Raw genomic sequence first — 20,331 nt, forward strand, 5'->3', positions numbered from 1 at the left:
AAAAGTTTTTATACATAAAAAAATCTAGTGGTGGATATAATATAAGTTAGATCATATCTATTGTTTTGCTCCCCAGAAAATACTAGCACCAATCATTTTTTCAATGTCACTGAAAAAATAGATATTAATAAATGGAGCGATGATACATGATCCATAGATTCTGCCAATGATCAACAGGGAAAACCTTCCCGGTGAGAGCTGGTTATCACCATTAATATATATGTCAAAGCCGTAACATCGGTGGAAACAACACATTATATCGTCTTACTATTTTGCTGTTTAGTATTTTGATGACTAGCGCCCCTAGTGGTGATGGTATCACAGAGCCCGCTTTCACCAAACCACTCGCAGGATTTAATGGAGCAGTCAGAATTCTGCTAAACTTTATTCTTACAGTTGTGGTGTTAATATGAATTATACGGGGGCGACAAGGTTTCCATAAAAGAATCATCTTTTGCAACATAAATACATTTTTCCTGAATACGGCTTTTGAATAACACATAGTTTGGGTAGGAGAGTACTCCCATTTTATTCTCCCAATCAATGGAGATGTATTTATTATTGTTGCTACGTTATATAGCGCCAATCATATTACGAAGCGCTGTACAGGAATATGTATTCACCTCAGTCCCTGCTGCATTGGAGCTTACAATCTAAATCCCTACCACACACACATACACACACACAAAAGGAAGGAAATCCATGCAAACATGGGGAGAACATACAAACTCCACACGGATAGGTCCCTGGTCGGGAATGGAACTCATGACATCAGCATTGTGAGGTAGCAATGCTAACCAAGGTGCCACTATATTTGTATATGTAATACTAACCATTGTACCACCATATTTACATCCCATCACTGTCTTACATGGAGTTTTTCACTACGTCTTAGAATTTTTTGTGCATAATTGGAGTTTATGCTGCATGTTCTTACGTGGCGCTACCTGCTGAGCTGGTGCGCTCTATAGGGGGCTTCTGGCTGTAATTTAATAGTTGTTTCCTCAGCAAACGACTCCACTCACAAGAGAACAACATGAATTATATATGAATTTATGGGTTTAATAATAATGTTTTGTGTATAAAGCATGAAGAATGTAATAGGAAGGAGAGCAGTACACTGTAAGGTAATGACATACCAATCTCATCATGTAATAAGTGTAGAACGAAACAAACCTCTTCCTAAACAATTCTATCATCTTCTTATTAACATGATATTCACTCCGTTCTGTACATGGTTTTGTAAATTAAACAGTAATAGCACTGAGATGTGATAATGTTATATTCATCTAGCAAATTTAGTGAATGAATCGGTAGATTTAAAAACATTGTATTTTGAAGGCTTGTAGAGTTTAATAAGAAATCACGTCCACATAATAATGTGTAAAGAAACATTTCTAATGAAGGGGGATTGTAACGTTGGTTGGATGTAAATTAAGATACTTTAACGGCCTATCCAGAAAAACATTGGATGGTGATTAGTTCAGGACAGATCTTGTTATATGTGTGGGAAATACATTTGATAATCGTTTTTGGATTCTTTGTCAAAGGAGAAATGTGTATATGAATCCTCTCTCTGTATTACTCCTATTCAGAAGAAAGGCAGAATTTGCACATATATATATATATATATGTGCAGATAAGTTATTTCTTACCACTCACAGTTGCCCCAGTGATTTGCCACATTTACAGGATAACTTTATGCTCTATTTGTAAATCGTAAATATTTAAAGACAGTGGGTTCCAGGTTACAATTAGGACATGCATAATATCGTTATATTGAGACAATTATCAGTTCCTCCTGCTGGGCTGAGATATGCGACCGCCCTGGGCATCATTTGTACCCTCTCGGCACTTCCTACGCTCCTATCTGGCAGCCGTAGCTAAGTTTATTTATCTTCAATAACAATAATTATACTTCCAAATCATTATGTAGCGGGGAGCTGGGGCAGATGCCATTCATAGAGGCGGCTGAGTGAGAGATAAATAATTGTATTTACCTGTTTCCCTCAGTATATTGTGTTCTAGTTATACATGGAGGGGGGCAGAGGGGAAAGGGTATAAACCCACAAAACGTAATATTATAATATCCGAGGTGAAACAGCTGTAAAATCCAGGAACGTGGGATTGGCAGGTGTTGATGATAACGAGAAAAACAAGCAAAAGAAGAAAATACTGGAATGAATGGTAAAAGGAGGATAATGTATCAGTAGGGAACACATGATGACAAACAGTCAGTAGAAAACGAGAGTAGAGGGGAGCAAATAATGTGTACAATACAACTGCTCCCCAACATCCCACAAGTCTTAAAATGGTTCAAAATACAGAAATCAAATAATCTGGACAAAACACCAAGGTTTCAGCATAAAAAGATTCTGCAGTATGTGGTGAACAACAATCAGCAGAAAATAAATGTTTAACAAAATTACAATTTGGCAACAAAGAAAGAAACCTGAATCTACTATTAAGCCCCAAAGTTAGGAAATCAGTAGCAGAGAGGGGGCGGGGGATAGGAGAGAGGGGGTTGGGAAAGAAGAGAGGGGGGTGGGATAGGATAGAGGGGTGGGGGGGGATAGGAGAGAAGGGATGGTATAGGATAGAGGGGTAGGGGGGTAGCAGACGGGGGTAGGAGAGAGAGGTGGGGGATAGGAGAGGGGTTTGGGAGGGTAGGAGAGAGGGGTGGGGGGAATAGCAGAGAGGGAGGAAGGGGATAGGAAAGAGGGATGGGGGGGATAGCAGTGAGAGGGAGGAAGGGGATAGGAAAGAGAGGGTAGGATAGGATAGAGGAGTTGGTGGGATAGGAGAGAGGGGTGTGGGAGGGTGGGATAGAGGGTTGTGGGGGATAGGAGAGAGAGGGAAGAGGGGATAGGATAGAGGGGTAGGGGGATAGCAGAGAGAGGGAGGAGGGGATAGGATAGAGGGGTGGGAGGATAGCAGAGAGAGGAAGGAGCGGATAGGATAGAGGGGTGGTGGGATAGGAGAGAGGGGTAGGGGGTAACAGAGACAGGGTGTAGGAGAGAGGGGTGGGGGATAGGAGAGAGGGGTTTGGGAGGGTAGGAGAGAGGGGTGGGGGGATAGCAGAAAGAGGGAGGAGGGGATAGGATATAGGGGTGGGGGGGATAGCAGAGAGAGGGAGGAGGGGATAGGATAGAGGGGTGGGGGAATAGCAGAGAGAGGGAGGGTGGGATAGGATAGAGGGGTGGGGGGATAGCAGAGAGAGGGAGGAAGGGGATAGGAAAGAGAGGGTAGGATAGAGGAGTTGGTGGGATAGGAGAGAGGGGTAGGGGGTAACAGAGACAGGGGGTAGGAGAGAGGGGTGGGGGATAGGAGAGAGGGGTTTGGGAGGGTAGGAGAGAGGGGTGGGGGGGATAGCAGAGAGAGGGAGGAGGGGATAGCAGAGAGAGGGAGGAGGGGATAGGATAGAGGGGTGGGGGAATAGCAGAGAGAGGGAGGAGGGGATAGGATAGAGGGGTGGGGGGATAGGAGAGAGAGGGAAGAGGGGATAGGATAGAGGGGTGGGGGGATAGCAGAGAGAGGGAGGAGGGGATAGGATAGAGGGGTGGGGGGATAGCAGAGAGCGGGAGGAGGGGATAGGATAGAAGGGTGGGAGGAAGGGGATAGTAAAGAGAGGGTAGGATAGGATAGAGGAGTTGGTGGGGAGGAGAGAGGGGTAGGGGGCAAAAGAGACAAGGGGTAGGAGAGTGGGGTTTGGGAGGGTAGGATAGAGGGTTGTGGGGGATAGGAGAGAGATGGGTACACAGGAGAGAGAGGGATGTATAGAGAAAGTAATGGCTTGGACGGGATACAGAGAGTCAGTCAGCTGATAGATTGTTATAACATCATCAGAAAGCAGCTATTATAGCTGAGAAGCCAGAGTACATCTGCAAGGAGCATCTCCCATAAGGATCCATATAACTGACACCGAGTAGGGTGGTCAGACAGATTCCAGAGAGTGGGAGACAGGATCTTCTGCCCTGACTGTCACAGGCTCAGGGGACACACCAAATCAGGGGGTCACCGGAGCACTGGTGAGTAAGATTTTGTTTTTTAAATTATTGTTTAACACTACAATCCTATTGATAATTGTGGGTGGAATTAACATTGAATAATAAAAAAAGCTATTTTTTCAGCCACATGTGTGTAAATGGGTGGTTTCTACCTGATTGGGAGATCCATTAAAGTGAATCTATCTGTGATTTACATCTGTGTCCTATATATTTCGGATGGAGGTTTAGAGCATGTTCTTTATACATGAAAACCAAGCAAAGAGGAGTTTGGTCCGCATGGGGAAGTACTAAAGCCACAAGTGATGTGATCACAGCACTGCCCCCGGGCACAATGAAGATTATCATCACATTTTATTAATGGAGATTGTGCATTTAAGACAGAAGTTGTTGTGAAGATAAATGGAGCTAAACAGACAACTAGACATTAAAAGACAGTCAGTGCAGAAGAGGATCTCAGAGGGGCGAGTTCACGGGGCAGCCGCCTCCGACCCTAGAGTGACCCTACACCTACAGTAAGTTTGTATGGGCCTAATTCATCCAGACATGTATCTGCCGATTTTGAGCGTATCGTATGCAAAATCATTTTGCGCATTTCCAGAGCCAGAGCATACGCCAGTAAGCACAGCCATGTCCGCTTTGTTTTCGAGCGCAAAGGACACTTACTACAGCCTACAATTTAGGGGCTTGAACGGGGCGAGGAAGGGGCGTTTTGCTGCAGTCAATGTACAGTAAGGCCGTGCCAAAGATCGAGAGCACGCAGCCATGTCCGAATCAAGCTCTGGGTGTCTCAAAGTTACTTGTTTTCTGCCGTATCTCTTGCTCCAGCTACTGCCAAGTCCTGAGCAGTAGTGATGTCAGTCTCGGATGCATGCTATAACATGTGTTTGCAAATAGGAGCAAGTGTAAAGATGTATTTTATGTTCAGTAGACATTAAGAATATCCTAATAAATGTATTTCATTAGGAATTTTTTTTTAGACAAAAACACTTTTTTAAAAATATTTTGTCATTAATGCCTATAAGAGTAAAACGTGACATTATTTCCATATTTATTTTGTCTTCTGTGAATTTGCGAATTCATAATTCACATAGGCATTGGACGTATCCCGCAGTGTCTGGTCTAGTAGAGCAAAGCAGACTTACACCTAAATTCATCAGCGCACGTACCTTGAGATCCGCTCCTTGTTGAATTCGAGAGTACGCAGAGCTGATTTACGTGCGCATTTACAGAAAATGCACGTTGAGATGAATCAGGGTTTGTATGTGGACCAGTTACCAGTACGGAGCTCTGCAGCACACAATAAGCAGTATTATAAGTACAGTATATTATTGCAGCATTTATGGTAAAACATTGTACAAGTTTCTGACTTGATTTGCAAAATGATCTCAACAGTTTTCATTTATCTCTTAAATCCAACATGAGGTCATCATGGTGTGTATAGAATTCTTTCCCCTTATTCCAGAAAGTCACAAGAGATGTGGCGTCATCTAGTTTCGCCCCGGGTCCCCAAGAAGAAGTAAAGCAACGTGACAGAGCGCTCTTCATACAGACAGAACATTGCAATTTACCTTGGGGCAGAGTACAAATTACACTCAACACTTTAACCCTCTATAATACACACAGGGCATAATATAAGAGAGTTCTGTAACTGTAAGGAGAGAGCATGGCACAATGCGGGCAGACACGGACATGTATGGCAGTACTAACAGCACTGCAATATGCCCAGCATGTGTGTAACGCACACGGCTCATGGGAGCATCATGCAGAGCAGTGTATGTGCAGAGCATGTGTGCATTGTGTGTGGGGTACTGGCATTAGTGAGTCACACAATAAAAATGGTGTCCTTGGCTCAGGTACATGCGGAGGGTGGAACTTTATAGTGGGGTTAAATCTGGGCGTTACCATGGAAACCCATCCACAGCCACCGTATCCAGCTACTGCTATTACAGCGTCAATCTGACACGTGCAATACTCAGGCTGGGGGTACACAGACAGCTGGGGTGCAGGGAGAGCGGGGAGACACATTCATCGCTGGAGACTGGGTAGAGATGGGGGGATAGAGGGGAGACAGGAGAGAGAGAGAGAGAGATGGGAGAGAGGGGAGACAGGAGAGAGAGAGATGGGAGAGAGGGGAGACAGGAGAGAGAGAGATGGGCGAGAGGGGAGACAGAGGAGAGAGGGGAGACAGGAGAGAGAGGAGAGAGGGGAGACAGGAGAGAGAGGGGAGACAGGAGAGATAGAGACGGGAGAGAGGGGAGACAGGAGAGAGAGAGATGGGTGAGAGAAGAGAGGGGAGAGAGAGAGAGGAGAGAGGGGAGGCAGGAGAGAGAGAGATGGGAGAGAGGAGAGAGGGGAGACAGGAGAGATAGAGACGGGAGAGAGAGAGAGATGGGAGACAGGAGAGAGAGATGGGAAAGAGAGAAGGAGGAGACAAAAGAGAGAGACAGGAGAAAGAGAGATGGGAGACTGGAGAGAGAAGGGAGAAAGAGAGAGGGGGAGACAGATAGTGAGGGGAGACAGGAGAAAGAAAGAGACGAGAGAGAGAAGGGGGAGACAGGAGATTGGACAAGAGAGAGAGAGAGATGGGAGACAGGACAGAAAATGGGGAGACAGGAGAGGGAGAGAGAGCGGGAGACAGGAGACAGGAAAGAAGTCAGGGAGACTAGAGAGAGAGAGAAGGGAGATTGGAGAGAGAGAGTAAATGGGAGACAGGAGAACGAGACAGGAGGGAGAGTAATGTTACATATTTATCACATTATTGGCCTGCATCGGGCACAGAACTATCTGAGTTCCCAGTTACACAAAAGAACATTGGTACATGTAAGTACTATACTAAACCCACAAGGAACTGGCCTTTTACTAATACATTTTCAATGTTATTGTTGCTTTACATGTCTATCAAAGTAACAAGCAAAGCAATGAAATAATAATTCTAGAGTATTACATTGAAACAATTAGCTGCTACTTCCTGCTCATCCGCAAACCCAGTAATTTATAATTACAAGTAGCAATATTTTTATCTGTTACATTGTGTTCCCCAAATCTTAGTTCCGATCACAATGAAATGAAATCAGCGTAGAAGTACTGAGCAATGAGGGTGACAGTAGCATCAGCCAGAATGTGGGGAGCGGCTGGTAAATATATTCTGATGGTGCTATAACAGTACAGGGTGGAAACAGTCGCTGGATCATACTGAGCCTGTGGATATTTCCTGAATATCTCAACAGTGAATAAAATCAAATCTATTCTGCAGTTATCGTGCACAATAAGATCAGTCAGTGCCCCCGTTAGTGATTTGCCATAAGGCAACTCCTTAGTATTTTATTACTAGTGTAACATCATCTTATTGCCTTATCCCTGCTCCAGGACGTCTTGTGTCATACGTCAGCACAACAATCTCTTATTTCCCTTGTTATTATAGGCCTGTTCCATTATAAGGTGGTAATTCAGACACCAGTCTCCCGAGTAACTTATTTTATCTGTATTCCTTCATTGCACTACTTCTTGCCTGAAGGTTCCAGTACATCGGTGTCTCATTAGACCTGCGATTATCAGTGCTGATCTCTGTCTAATTGACCTATGAAATCTCCTAGTAATCCCATATTTTTATTCTATCTTCCCATCAATCGTCTACGCTCCTTGTTGTCTATTAGTATCTACATTACCTTATTACGTCTCTATACTTCAGGTCATATTGTCCCTGAACGTTTTAATGTAATTGTCATTTTTAGATTTCTTCTGTAATTAATCCATTCTGGTACCGACCATGAATATTCTAGGATATGTGCACAATGCAATGTTCTTATTAAGGAGAACTGTCTGCTAGATTGTATATGTGAGTGACTCACCTGGCATTAGTCACATAGGCTGTAAGAGGAATATTCTATAGAGACAATCATCAGCTGATTTGTGGTGCAGACTGTCAGCAACGTGTACAGGTGGAGAAGAAAACATAGTTACTGACTTAGCGCATGGTGAATTTCAACATTTGTCTCCAGTTTTTACGTTTATAAAGAAGTGTTATTAGTGGTAATTGGTCTGGACTCAGGAATTTACAAAACTGGCCTATTTCAGATTTAGGAAAAGTAGAATGACCCCGTTGAACACACGTGTGTACAGTATCTCAGAATGTGCCAGTTGAGCACACATGTGTACACTATCTCAGAATGACCCCGTTGAGCACACGTGTGTACAGTATCTCAGAATGTGCCAGTTGAGCACACGTGTGTACACTATCTCAGAATGACCCCGTTGAGCACACATGTGTACACTATCTCAGAATGACCCCGTTGAGCACACATGTGTACACTATCTCAGAATGTGCCAGTTGAGCACACATGTGTACAGTATCTCAGAATGTGCCAGTTGAGCACACATGTGTACACTATCTCAGAATGACCCCGTTGAGCACACGTGTGTACAGTATCTCAGAATGTGCCAGTTGAGCACACGTGTGTACACTATCTCAGAATGTGCCAGTTGAGCACACATGTGTACAGTATCTCAGAATGTGCCAGTTGAGCACACATGTGCACACTATCTCAGAATGACCCCGTTGAACACACGTGTGTACAGTATCTCAGAATGTGCCAGTTGAGCACACGTGTGTACAGTATCTCAGAATGACCTCGTTGAGCACACATGTGTACACTATCTCAGAATGTGCCAGTTGAGCACACATGTGTACAGTATCTCAGAATGTGCCAGTTGAGCACACATGTGTACACTATCTCAGAATGTGCCAGTTGAGCATACGTGTGTACACTATCTCAGAATGACCCCGTTGAGCATACGTGTGTACAGTATCTCAGAATGACCCCGTTGAGCACACATGTGTACACTATCTCAGAATGACCCCGTTGAGCATACGTGTGTACAGTATTTCAGGATGACCCTCTTGAGCACACGTGTGTACAGTATCTCAGAATGACCCCATGCTGCACACGTATGTACAGTATCTCAGAATGACCCTGTTGAGCACACGTGTGTACACTATCTCAGAATGATCCCATGCTGCACACGTATGTACAGTATCTCAGAATGACCCCATGCTGCACACATATGTACAGTATCTCAGAATGACCCCATGCTGCACACGTATGTACAGTATCTCAGAATGACCCCATGCTGCACATGTATGTACAGTATCTCAGAATGACCCCATGCTGCACACGTATGTACAGTATCTCAGAATAACCCCGTGCTACACACGTATGTACAGTATCTCAGAATGACCCCATGCTGCACACGTATGTACAGTATCTCAGAATGACCCCATGCTGCACACATATGTACAGTATCTCAGAATGACCCCATGCTGCACATGTATGTACAGTATCTCAGAATGACCCCATGCTGCACATGTATGTACAGTATCTCATAATCACCCCATGCTGCACACATATATACAGTATCTCAGAATGACCCCATGCTGCACATGTATGTACAGTATCTGAGATGGAATCAAATAAGCTACAATTCTAACACTAACATGTTTGTCTCCTATCTACGTATTATTAAATGCAGTACATGAGAGCAATATATTTACTTCCCACACAATGTTATATAGACACCAATATATGTTCCTCAGTGTTGGGCCTTTGACATATGATTGCAGCAGTTCTGCTAATAAGTGCATTATTGTTGGTGTAATTTCCCCTGTAATCCGTTATTGAACCCGCATGAAACTAATGGCAGTAATGTTCCCCATGTGTATTCTAGCTCAGCATTTAATGTCTTACTGGTACCGCAGTGTCTGATCTCAGCAGCCTGAAGTCCTGTGACTTGTGTACCCTACGAGCGCTCTGTCACCTGAAGCCTTGCAACTGATATTATACAGTAATTCCTGGAGAACCAGCAATCCTCACTGCCTTACCGTCCTGCGAAACATGTTCTGTATACATAAGGGAACACGTGTGTGTGTATTATACACGTCTATTTCTCACATATGGCTCATAAGTTTTACTTGTCACCGAAGCATTTACCAATATATTCAGCCAGTCCATAACTGATGACTTCCCATAATTCCCGGGGACAGTCCCAGACTTTAAGGATTGGTCCCTTGAAATGTCCCTATTTTTCAACATTGACCGACTGCACAGTATAATGCATCTTTTTTGGCAAGTTAGATTACATTCTCGCCATCTTTACTTACTCTCTGGACTTTTTAAGTTAATATTTATTGAGGAATTGGATTGTGGTGCTCCGGCTCAGCAGGAAACTATTATAAAATGTTGGCATGTTAGTCTGTTGTGCACATACATGTAGCATTGGCTTCCGTGTCATATGTCACATTCAGAGGAATGTCTGTTGGTCCTGTTCTGTTTCCTCTGACCGTACAATGCATTCCTGACCTTTCTGGCACGTATCTGACTCCATTCATCTGTCATGTTGTCCTGACTTTTCTGGGATATATCTGACTCCATTCATCTGTCATGTTGTCCTGACTTTCCTGGGATGTATCTGACTCCATTCATCTGTCATGTTGTCCTGACTTTCCTGGGATGTATCTGACTCCATTCATCTGTCATGTTGTCCTGACTTTCCTGGGATGTATCTGACTCCATTCATCTGTCATGTTGTCCTGACTTTCCTGGGATGTATCTGACTCCATTCATCTGTCATGTTGTCCTGACTTTCCTGGGATGTATCTGACTCCATTCATCTGTCATGTTGTCCTGACTTTCCTGGGATGTATCTGACTCCATTCATCTGTCATGTTGTCCTGACTTTCCTGGGATGTATCTGACTCCATTCATCTGTCATGTTGTCCTGACTTTCCTGGGATGTATCTGGTAGTCAGTAGCTGGTATAGAATACACAGCACTGGCGGGTGAACCAAAAACAAACTTCTACATTTTTGAGACAGGTCCAACCAAAAGTTTGAGTTCATTGAATCAGGTGAGATGATCAAATTTCAAACAGACTCCAATAGTTCAATCATCTCTCACTCCCCATCCACCCACTGCTATCACCTGCCCAACATGTATTTTTGTGATATATATGTATGTAGGACTGCATGTATGTATGTAGGACTGCAGGTATGTATGTAGGACTGTATGTATGTATGTATGTATGTATGTATGTATGTATGCAGGACTGCAGGTATGTATGTAGGACTGTAGGTATGTATGTAGGACTGCATGTATGTATGTAGGACTGTAGGTATGTATGTAGGACTGTATGTATGTAGGACTGCAGGTATGTATGCAGGACTGCAGGTATGTATGTAGGACTGTAGGTATGTATGTAGGACTGCATGTATGTATGTAGGACTGTAGGTATGTATGTAGGACTGTATGTATGTAGGACTGCAGGTATGTATGCAGGACTGCAGGTATGTATGTAGGACTGTAGGTATGTATGTAGGACTGCATGTATGTATGTAGGACTGTAGGTATGTATGTAGGACTGTATGTATGTAGGACTGCAGGTATGTATGCAGGACTGCAGGTATGTATGTAGGACTGTAGGTATGTATGTAGGACTGCATGTATGTATGTAGGACTGCATGTATGTATGTATGTAGGACTGCAGGTATGTATGTAGGTATGTTTGTATGGAGATATGTAAGTATGTATGTAGGTATATTTGTATTTTTGCATGTATGTATATATGTGGGTATGTATTACACAGATACACATGAGCCTTGGATTATATTCTGTTGATTGGTCCTTTCATATTTTGTTGTGTGTTCCTGAGAACCCCCCTTATACTTGTGTAAAGTTTGATGCTGTCAGCACACTATTGTATAGAGACTATTTAAGTGTTTGTTCCCAATACTTGACACCCCCTTCACAGAAGTTTAACATTGCTGCAGTGTTATTACCCAAACCCCCATCCATGCACAACATGTCATTATAGCCTAAATATAATTCAGACCCTCCCCACAGCTGGAAATCTCCCTCTCTGCACCCCTCCTCTCCGGGGACCCGCTCATACTATCACAGCACAGTCATTTATCAGTGTCCGGATACTAGAACGGGAGTAAATCCATTTACACGTGAACCAGCTCTGTTCTGACACAAATATAGAATATAGGAGAATATACGCTGGACGCTGGTTTATTGTAACATGGATCCACATTCAGGGTGAGGCGCAAAGCAAAAGAAGGAGCAAATTTGCTCCTGGACAAACCACGTTGCACTGAGGGTGGGGGGTATATAAAGGAATTACTAATTATGCGGGGGGAATACTGGCTGCTCCTGCGTGTAGCACACACATACATGCCCCGTCCCAACTATAAATATGTCTGCACATGTTGAATTTGCCCCCCTGCAGCATAAGATGATTTCCTCTAGGTGAGTATCCTCTGGATCATGTCATGTTCAGGGAGAGCAGGAATTGTGTACAGAACTACCCTAGGTGCAGGGAGTGGGGCACTATGGGGACTGGAGGTGGGCGGGCCTCTCTCCATCCGCCCAGTCGCTGTGCTCCCCATGTATTATCTCCGTGGACCCCGGTGCACCAGCCACTGCCAGCATGTGATATAATGACATAATATCTGCCATCCACCCGCATCAGAGTACTAGGGACAAATACATAAATTTGTCCCAGAAAGTCTCCCAGTATTGAAATTACACCTAAGAAGGTGAAATGTTGTAGGGGAGGATTTTTCCTAGGATGTCAGAACTGCTGACAGAGGTTGCTCAATGCTCACTGCCATATGTATATGAGCACAGTTAGGACCACCCTGTTAGGACTAATGTATGTACAACTCTACTTTACATAACCTTGCCCTAGATGAAGTATAAGCGAAGCATATCCATTATATCATTGTCATTATTAGTGTGGCATGTTCCTGTACATTATCAGTGTGGCATGTTCCTGTACATTATCAGTGTGGTATGTTCCTGTACATTATCAGTGTGGTATGTTCCTGTACATTATCAGTGTGGTATGTTCCTGTACATTATCAGTGTGGTATGTTCCTGTACATTATCAGCATGGCGTGTTCTGTATGTTATTATTGTGGTATGTTCCTGTACCATATCAGCGTGGTGTGTTCATGTATGTTATAAGTGTGGCATGTTCCTGTACATGATCAGTGTGGCATGTTCTTGTACATTATCAGCGTGGCGTGTTCCTGTACATTATCAGAGTGACGTGTTCCTGTACATTATCAGCGTGGCGTGTTCTTATATGTTATTAGTGTGGCGTGTTCCTGCACATGATCAGTGTGGCGTGTTCCTGTACATGATCAGTGTGGCATGTTCCTGTACATTATCAGCGTGGCGTGTTCCTGTACATTATCAGCGTGGCGTGTTCTTATATGTTATTAGTGTGGCGTGTTCCTGCACATGATCAGTGTGGCATGTTCCTGTACATTATCAGCGTGGCGTGTTGATGTACTTTATAAGCGTGGCATGTTCCTGTACATTATCAGCGTGGCATGTTCCTGTACATTATCAGCGTGGCGTGTTGATGTACTTTATAAGCGTGGCGTGTTCCTGTATGTTATTAGTGTGGCGTGTTCCTGTACATGATCAGTGTGGCGTGTTCCTTCCTGTACATGATCAGTGTGGCATGTTCCTGTACATTATCAGTGTGGCGTGTTGATGTACTTTATAAGCATGGCGTGTTCTTGTATGTTATTAGTGTGACGTGTTCCTGTACATTATCAGCGTGGCGTGTTGATGTACTTTATAAGCGTGGCGTGTTCTTGTATGTTATTAGTGTGGCGTGTTCCTGTACATTATCAGCGTGGCGTGTTGCTGTACTTTATTAGAGTGGTGTGTTCCTGTATGTTGCCAGCGTGCATCACAAGACCCCATAGTAAAACTTTGGGGACGGCCCAGTGATGCCGCTCCAGGAAACAAATCATTTAAACATAACATAGTAATAGATGATTTATTTGTGACGTATTGTTTGAGGAGAAGCGAGGTTGATATTAATGAAGGGGGTGGTTCTGGCAGGGTGTAGGGTTGTAGTGACGTGTATGGAGATAATTATCACTAGGTGAAGCAGAATGACGCATGGCGTGCCGATACTTTGCCATTTTCCAGCCACTCACAGAGAAGGTAGTAGACCTACCCAAGATAACAGAGGGAGTGGTCATTGTTATTTGTGTACCTCTAGATTCTATTCAAAGTATGACTCCGGATCCATGACAGAAGATTATTATTAGATCAGGCTTGTCCAACCTGCGGCCCTCCAGGTGTTGTGAAACTACAAGTCCCAGCATGCTTTGCTAGTAGACAACCAGTTGATAGCTGGAAGGGCATGCTGGGACTTGTAGTTTCACAACATCTGGAGGGCCGCAGGTTGGACAGGCCTGTATTAGATGATCCCACTTTTTCCCTGGATACCTGTTTCTGCCAGAAATTAGGGATGTTTCCGCACGTTATGTGTGGTGTAGTCCACATCTGAGGACTACCATGGTACGTTTACCGAACTTGTTATAATGTCACTTATTGAAAGATCTCATCCAATGAATATTAATTTATAATTCCCAGGGAATTATAGTAGTAGTGGCGAATGCATCCACTATACAAAATAACAGGAATTGTACTGTATAGATGGTGAATTCTGAAATATAGGCACATTTCTAGAGATAAATCTTTAAAAACTGGGACTGTCCCTCCAATAACAGAAAGTTGGCAGCTATGATGGGAAATATCATTTATTCTTTTTGTTGTCATCATTCCTAAAGGTTTCATGACATGCAATTTGTGTTTCTGTTTCCTTCTTGAAAATGGACAAGTATGAGATGCCAGTGGGGGAAGCATTGTGGGTGCAGCCTCTATGGCACATTGTCCATATATTCACTGCCCATTGGAAGGCTTCAAAGGCCAAGTGACTGGTTACCAGCGTACTAAGCTTCCATATAGCATCATATCAGCCAAAGAGTTTCTTGTATGAAAATGTGGATTGTGGTGACCTCCAAACTAAAGGTGAAGAATACATGGTTCATATCCAGGTGATCGGAATACTGAAAGTCGTATCAATATTTCTTTCTCAGAAAGCTCTAAATAGATTGTACAAGTATTAGGGACTCTCAACTGGATTGTGAACGAGACACTTCTCAGACAGGTTTGTCATCTAGGCATGGGTTTGGATCTTTTTATCAAAGTCAACGGCTTCCACATTAATATCATGAGTGAATTTTAAAACTTGCGATGAGCGTTTGGGTTTGATGGCAACGATAACAAAAGTCGTTTCAGGAACTTGTTGGCATAAGCCCTTTATTACAGGAAATGTTCCAAACTATGGAACGGGAACTTGGACTTACTGCAAATTAGTTACGATCCTCTCAGAGAAACTACTTTCTCCGATGTGCTACCAAACACTCAAGGAAGGGAGGGTCCCCCGGAACTGCAAGTGGGCGCTGGTGACAGTGGATGTATCACTATGTATGTTGGTTCACATGGGGAAAGGCACAGGGTCTAGGAAAGATCATTTTCATCATGAGAGAAATGAGGACAGTTTCCATGGCCTGACAGCTTCCAGGAAAGATCCAATTAGACAAATCAACCACTGTACCGAGCCCCTTCTGGGTGGAAAACGACTTGCTTCAGATTTCTGCAATGCTCGTCAGGAGAAATGACAAGCTCGGCAGTCCCATCGTTATCTGGAGAGTGGCTGGTGAATAATGTGACTTTCTATACTTAACACAGAGCTGATATTCCTAAAACAGACTTGATGGCCACCAGGGAAAGTGCCAAAACCTAGATCTTCTGCATTCTCCCTTTACAGGAGTGATGGTCCTGCTCCATGACATGTCCATTAAGCGGAACTTCCATCCCTCCAGTGTCAGCAATTTAGGAGATATGAAGATCAGTCTCAAGTTTCAGTAGAAATCATTCTCTTCTGCCCAAAGATAATTTGATTCTCCCAGTTATTTTGGCTGTACCAGATATCAATCATTTTCCAAAATCAAGGATTCAATTTAATAAGACAATTTTTTGTCATCATGTAGTAACCCTGTCTATGACATTATGGGGACTGACTGATCCCTATTACAGGATGTGAGGTTGTACACTTTCCATCAGACAAGGAGAACAGCCAGAGCCGCAGCCTAGAATATGGAAGCTATTACAGACGGGGTACCACATTATTATAGATTCTGGAGTTTCTTAAAAGGAGATTGATGAAAGGGATACAACTACACAGGGTAAAAGTCTTCCTCCAACAGGAAAAACTGATGACACTGATAAGGAAGCTTTGGGCAGCCTAAAATAAGAATCTAAAATTAAGGTACTTGGAGTTTCTTTCCTGATTCCAAATCTTAGAAGGGGCAGAGATGCCAAAATAATACTCTCTTGTAATCCTTTGTAATCAGTTTTGTTTGCTAAGAGTTTGAGAGAGCTAAAGACACATGATGTTAAGGAATGGCATTGGACCTTGCCCCATGGGTGACTGGCCTCCCCAGATGGTGTGTGGTTAAGTCTGAGCAGCTTGTGCAATCTCAGGGTTGGTGCTAGTGGAGATGTTCTGGATGAGAACTCTTTATGTAAATTTCCTTCTCAATTATTTTTACATAAAGAGGGACTAAAAACAAAACCCAAAATACACCTTATCAATAATCATAACTACCTGGAGTCATTTACATTTTGCCACATAGTAACCCGGGGACATTGTTAACAATTTTCTACTTTATATTTAGTTCTGTTAGCCCCCTAGAACAATCACTGACAATGATAAAACAACATTATATCACACTATTACTTAGGTCTCTCTATAAAACATGGACTCGTCCCTTTCTGTTACTATAGAAAAGAAATCTGTTTTGTGACAACAGCAGTAGATGTAGGATTTTACTCACTCATCAAGGCAGGTATCAATCGCAAAATCAATCTGCGCATGTGCAGAACTGGGAGGTTCGTCTGTGAACGCAAAGGACACTTACTACAGCCAACGGTTTTGGGGAGTGAACGGGGTGGGGAAGGGGCGTTTTGCCGTAGTCTCTGTACAGTAAGGGCACGCCAAACTCAAGCGCACATAGCGACCTCCGAATCCAGCTCTGTGGCCTCAAAGCTGCTTGTTTTTCTGCCGTATCTCTTGCTCCAGCTAAGGGGCTGGTCTAAGTCCTGATCACTAGTGATGACAGTCTCATATGCAGCTATAACATGTGTTTTGTAGCAGCTGTAAAAAAAAATATTTTATGCTCAGTAGACATTAAGATCATCCTAATAAATCTATTTAATGGAGAGAAAAAATACTTTTTTTAACTGTTTTATTATTAATGCCTTTATTATTATTAACAGGTGACATTAATTCAATATTTTTTTTTATTTTTCTGTGCGTTCCTTTTGCCAATTTATAAATCACATAAGTATTGGACGTATCGTGCAGCATCTTGTGCAGTAGTGCACAGCAGACCTACACCTGAATTCAACAGCGCACGTATCCGAAGATCTGATCCTTGATAAATTCGGTACGCAAAGCCTAAATATGTGTGTATAATACTAAACGCAGATTGCGCTCAGAATACCTGCCTTGATGAGTCAGGTGCTTATAATCTATTACAAACCCCAGTAGGAAAGTAGAAGGAACAGGTGCACACTGAGATCACTGATTAGTATTAGTATTAGGATATTAACTTGTACTAGCCAGGACCAGGCATAAGGGTTTGACTGGTGCAGGAACAGAGTACAGACAGAGACCTTTGTAAACGTGGTGATATAAGACTTACAGGAGGACTGTGGGGCTGAATTACACAGCGGTATTGCCACCAGGAAAGTGGACGAAAGCTAGAAAATGATATAATTGTTCCTTATATATAAACAGGATTCCCACCTATTAAACATGGATTTGTATGATGGTTTTAATGACATGGTGATAATTACAGTGTTTAATTAGTCTGATTCATTTTTTAATCTCCAATCTACTTGGATGGTGCTGATGTGTTGTCATTTGGGCTGAAGGAGGTAACAACACATTTTTATTTTTCCTCTTAAAATATCAATTTTGTTGAAAGCACATTACAGAATAATGGATTACAGCACGTAAAAGCTTCAGTTACATAAATACATGAGTCACTACATTAAACTTGTCTTTTGGACACATTTAGTAATCTCTCTCATTTATATAAAATAATCTCAGATATCAAATAGGAATTTAAATAGAATAAGATACAATAAATACTCACATTTCTATTTACAAAATATTTATATCCAGTAAACACATCTCAGAAAATGTATAAACCCAGTTTAATACATCTGAAAGATGACATGTTTATTCCCAGTATATGCAGATATATTATCACATTGCAACTTCTGAAGTGTTGGACAGTGTACCAATATTACCACCTTGTGCTCGGCTGAAAATAACTGCTCATAACTAGAAACTGGTCCCATTTCTGGTAAAAGTAGAAAAGGCTTCAACACACTCTGAAAGTTCCATCCAACACCCGAGTCCAACAAATCAGTAAAATGGTCAATACCAGGGGAAAAATGTGATCTCAGGCGGGAGGTGGTGACATTAAAACAACACAATTCATCTCCACGGTCTAGAAAAAGAGGGAGTCAAAACAAAGAAGAAACCCCCCAAAATATCTGACGACCCAAATACTGTTGAAAGTATAATATATATGTATATAATTAGTAAGTACATGTGCATAATTACAATTCCAAATCTACCATAGGAAATGTGATAAAGTACAGCCCTGACAAACAGAACAAGACCTATCACTAGTAATTCCTAATAATAGTACACTCCTAATACACAGAGCTGGTTCTCTGCTTCCAGTGTATACAGTGTATGCCTCATCTTATATAGAGTGATTTCACAGCATGGGAAACCAGTCTGTTGTACAATATTCAACAACAACACTTACAGCAATATAATAACACACAGGTGAAGTGTTAAAGTGCAGAAGTTATACAGCACGCCATATACAACACAGGAATCGCAGCGACTGCGCACACTACACCCTGGTGAGACGCAATATCGCAGCGCGCAGACCCATCCATAATGCCATGCTGCACAATTTCAGGAAGCAAAATGGGACACATTTTAGAGGAGGCTCATAACACACTCTAATAACACAATCGGCTCATGGCACTGAGAACAATCTTGTGGCACATGGAGAAATATTTAATAGACTCACGCAGAGCAATTGCAGATTGTACAGAACAATCTCATAACATGCAGAGGAATATGATGCCCGTCCCTCATGGCACTAAAGGGATTTATGTAATCTTAAGGCAGAGCCGTGCAAAGCACGCAGAACACAGCCACAGATATGAGAGAAAAGCATCCAACTGCTCTGTGACAAAAATAACCTACATACTTATTTAGGTTAAAGTGCCTCATTGCACGTTTATTTAAAGAAAACTTATTGTACAGTTACTATAGTGGGTGGGGATGTTGTACAGAAGGTGCAGCTGTTACATACCCCCCAGGCCATACAAACACTGGGGGGGTGACAGGCATTTATGGGGAAGGGGGGGTTTAGAGGCAATTAGGAAGCCAGGAGCAGCAGCAGTGAGAGGTCTCCCCCAGGAGAGCAGACCTAATTCCTTCACAAATCTGTCTGGTAGGTGACAAAAATCTCTGCCAAAATAGCACCTCACATTGTAGGCTGCAGAAATACTCTACTGTAATTAACCCTTCAGTCCCCAGGCAGAGCTACAAGACATTTCTAATACACGCAGCGGCGCGTATGGATAGAAAGTGGGGAAGATGTTGCAGGATTGGCGAAATGTTTTATAAATCGGGAGTTAATTTGAATTTGCGAACCTGTGACCGGCCATGAAATGGTTACTAGAGTCCGGTTATGTAAGAAGCTGGTAGTTTGGCAGCACAATGGTTAATGCACTGGGTGTCACTGTTCATATAACGCGGTCTCCGAGCCTCTGATGGTATCCTATTGTCTCCCGTACCTATTTTCCTAGATTGTCAGCTCAGCAGGTCACTAATCCATCTGTATATTCCATATTATAGAATAAATCTTCCTCCTTTTTGTGCCAGAGAGGCAGACTATCTCACCTTAATATTGTGGGACTTCTGGTGGAAGAATGGTTCCTCTCCCCACAGACGCTGCGTCCCTCACCCCACACACAGGCAGATGTCTCCGCTCACACACAGATCAGGACGGTGCTGTCTCCTCCATGTGTTCTTCACTTAAAGCCCCCTTGTGAAACTTACAGCTTCAAACTGACATGGGGACCCTCCCACACAGGAGGAGGGGGGCACCGGATGACATCACAAGCAAACTTTAAGCTCTACCCATTCCTATTAACATTGTCGTGCGCACTCTGTGATGATGGTGGTAAGGGGCTCAGTGTATATATATAATTCTGTATATCTGCTCTTCACACTGATGATGATGATGGGGGCTCATTGTATATCCACTGTAGATCTTATAATCTTTCATATGTCA

General features: G+C 42.9%; 2 protein-coding genes across 6 annotated transcripts in view; one reads left to right on the top strand and one right to left on the bottom strand.

The window, feature by feature from the left end:
* The window catches only part of CAMKV (CaM kinase like vesicle associated), a 60,021-nt gene extending 39,922 nt beyond the window's left edge, over positions 1 to 20,099 (bottom strand). For 2 of the 4 annotated variants that reach the window (XM_075183899.1, XM_075183896.1), the window contains exon 1: positions 19,938 to 20,099. The gene's annotated coding sequence lies outside the window, so the exon portion shown is untranslated. Of the gene's footprint in view, positions 1 to 5,173; positions 5,253 to 16,770; positions 16,791 to 19,937 lie in introns of those variants that run through there. The other 2 variants (XM_075183898.1, XM_075183897.1) reach the window with 2 other exon arrangements.
* The window catches only part of LOC142099920 (uncharacterized), a 263,337-nt gene that overhangs the window by 35,403 nt on the left and 207,603 nt on the right, over positions 1 to 20,331 (top strand). The gene's annotated exons all lie outside the window — the stretch shown is intronic.

The sequence above is a fragment of the Mixophyes fleayi genome, chromosome 8, assembly GCF_038048845.1.
Source record: "Mixophyes fleayi isolate aMixFle1 chromosome 8, aMixFle1.hap1, whole genome shotgun sequence".
Lineage (NCBI taxonomy): Eukaryota > Metazoa > Chordata > Amphibia > Anura > Limnodynastidae > Mixophyes > Mixophyes fleayi.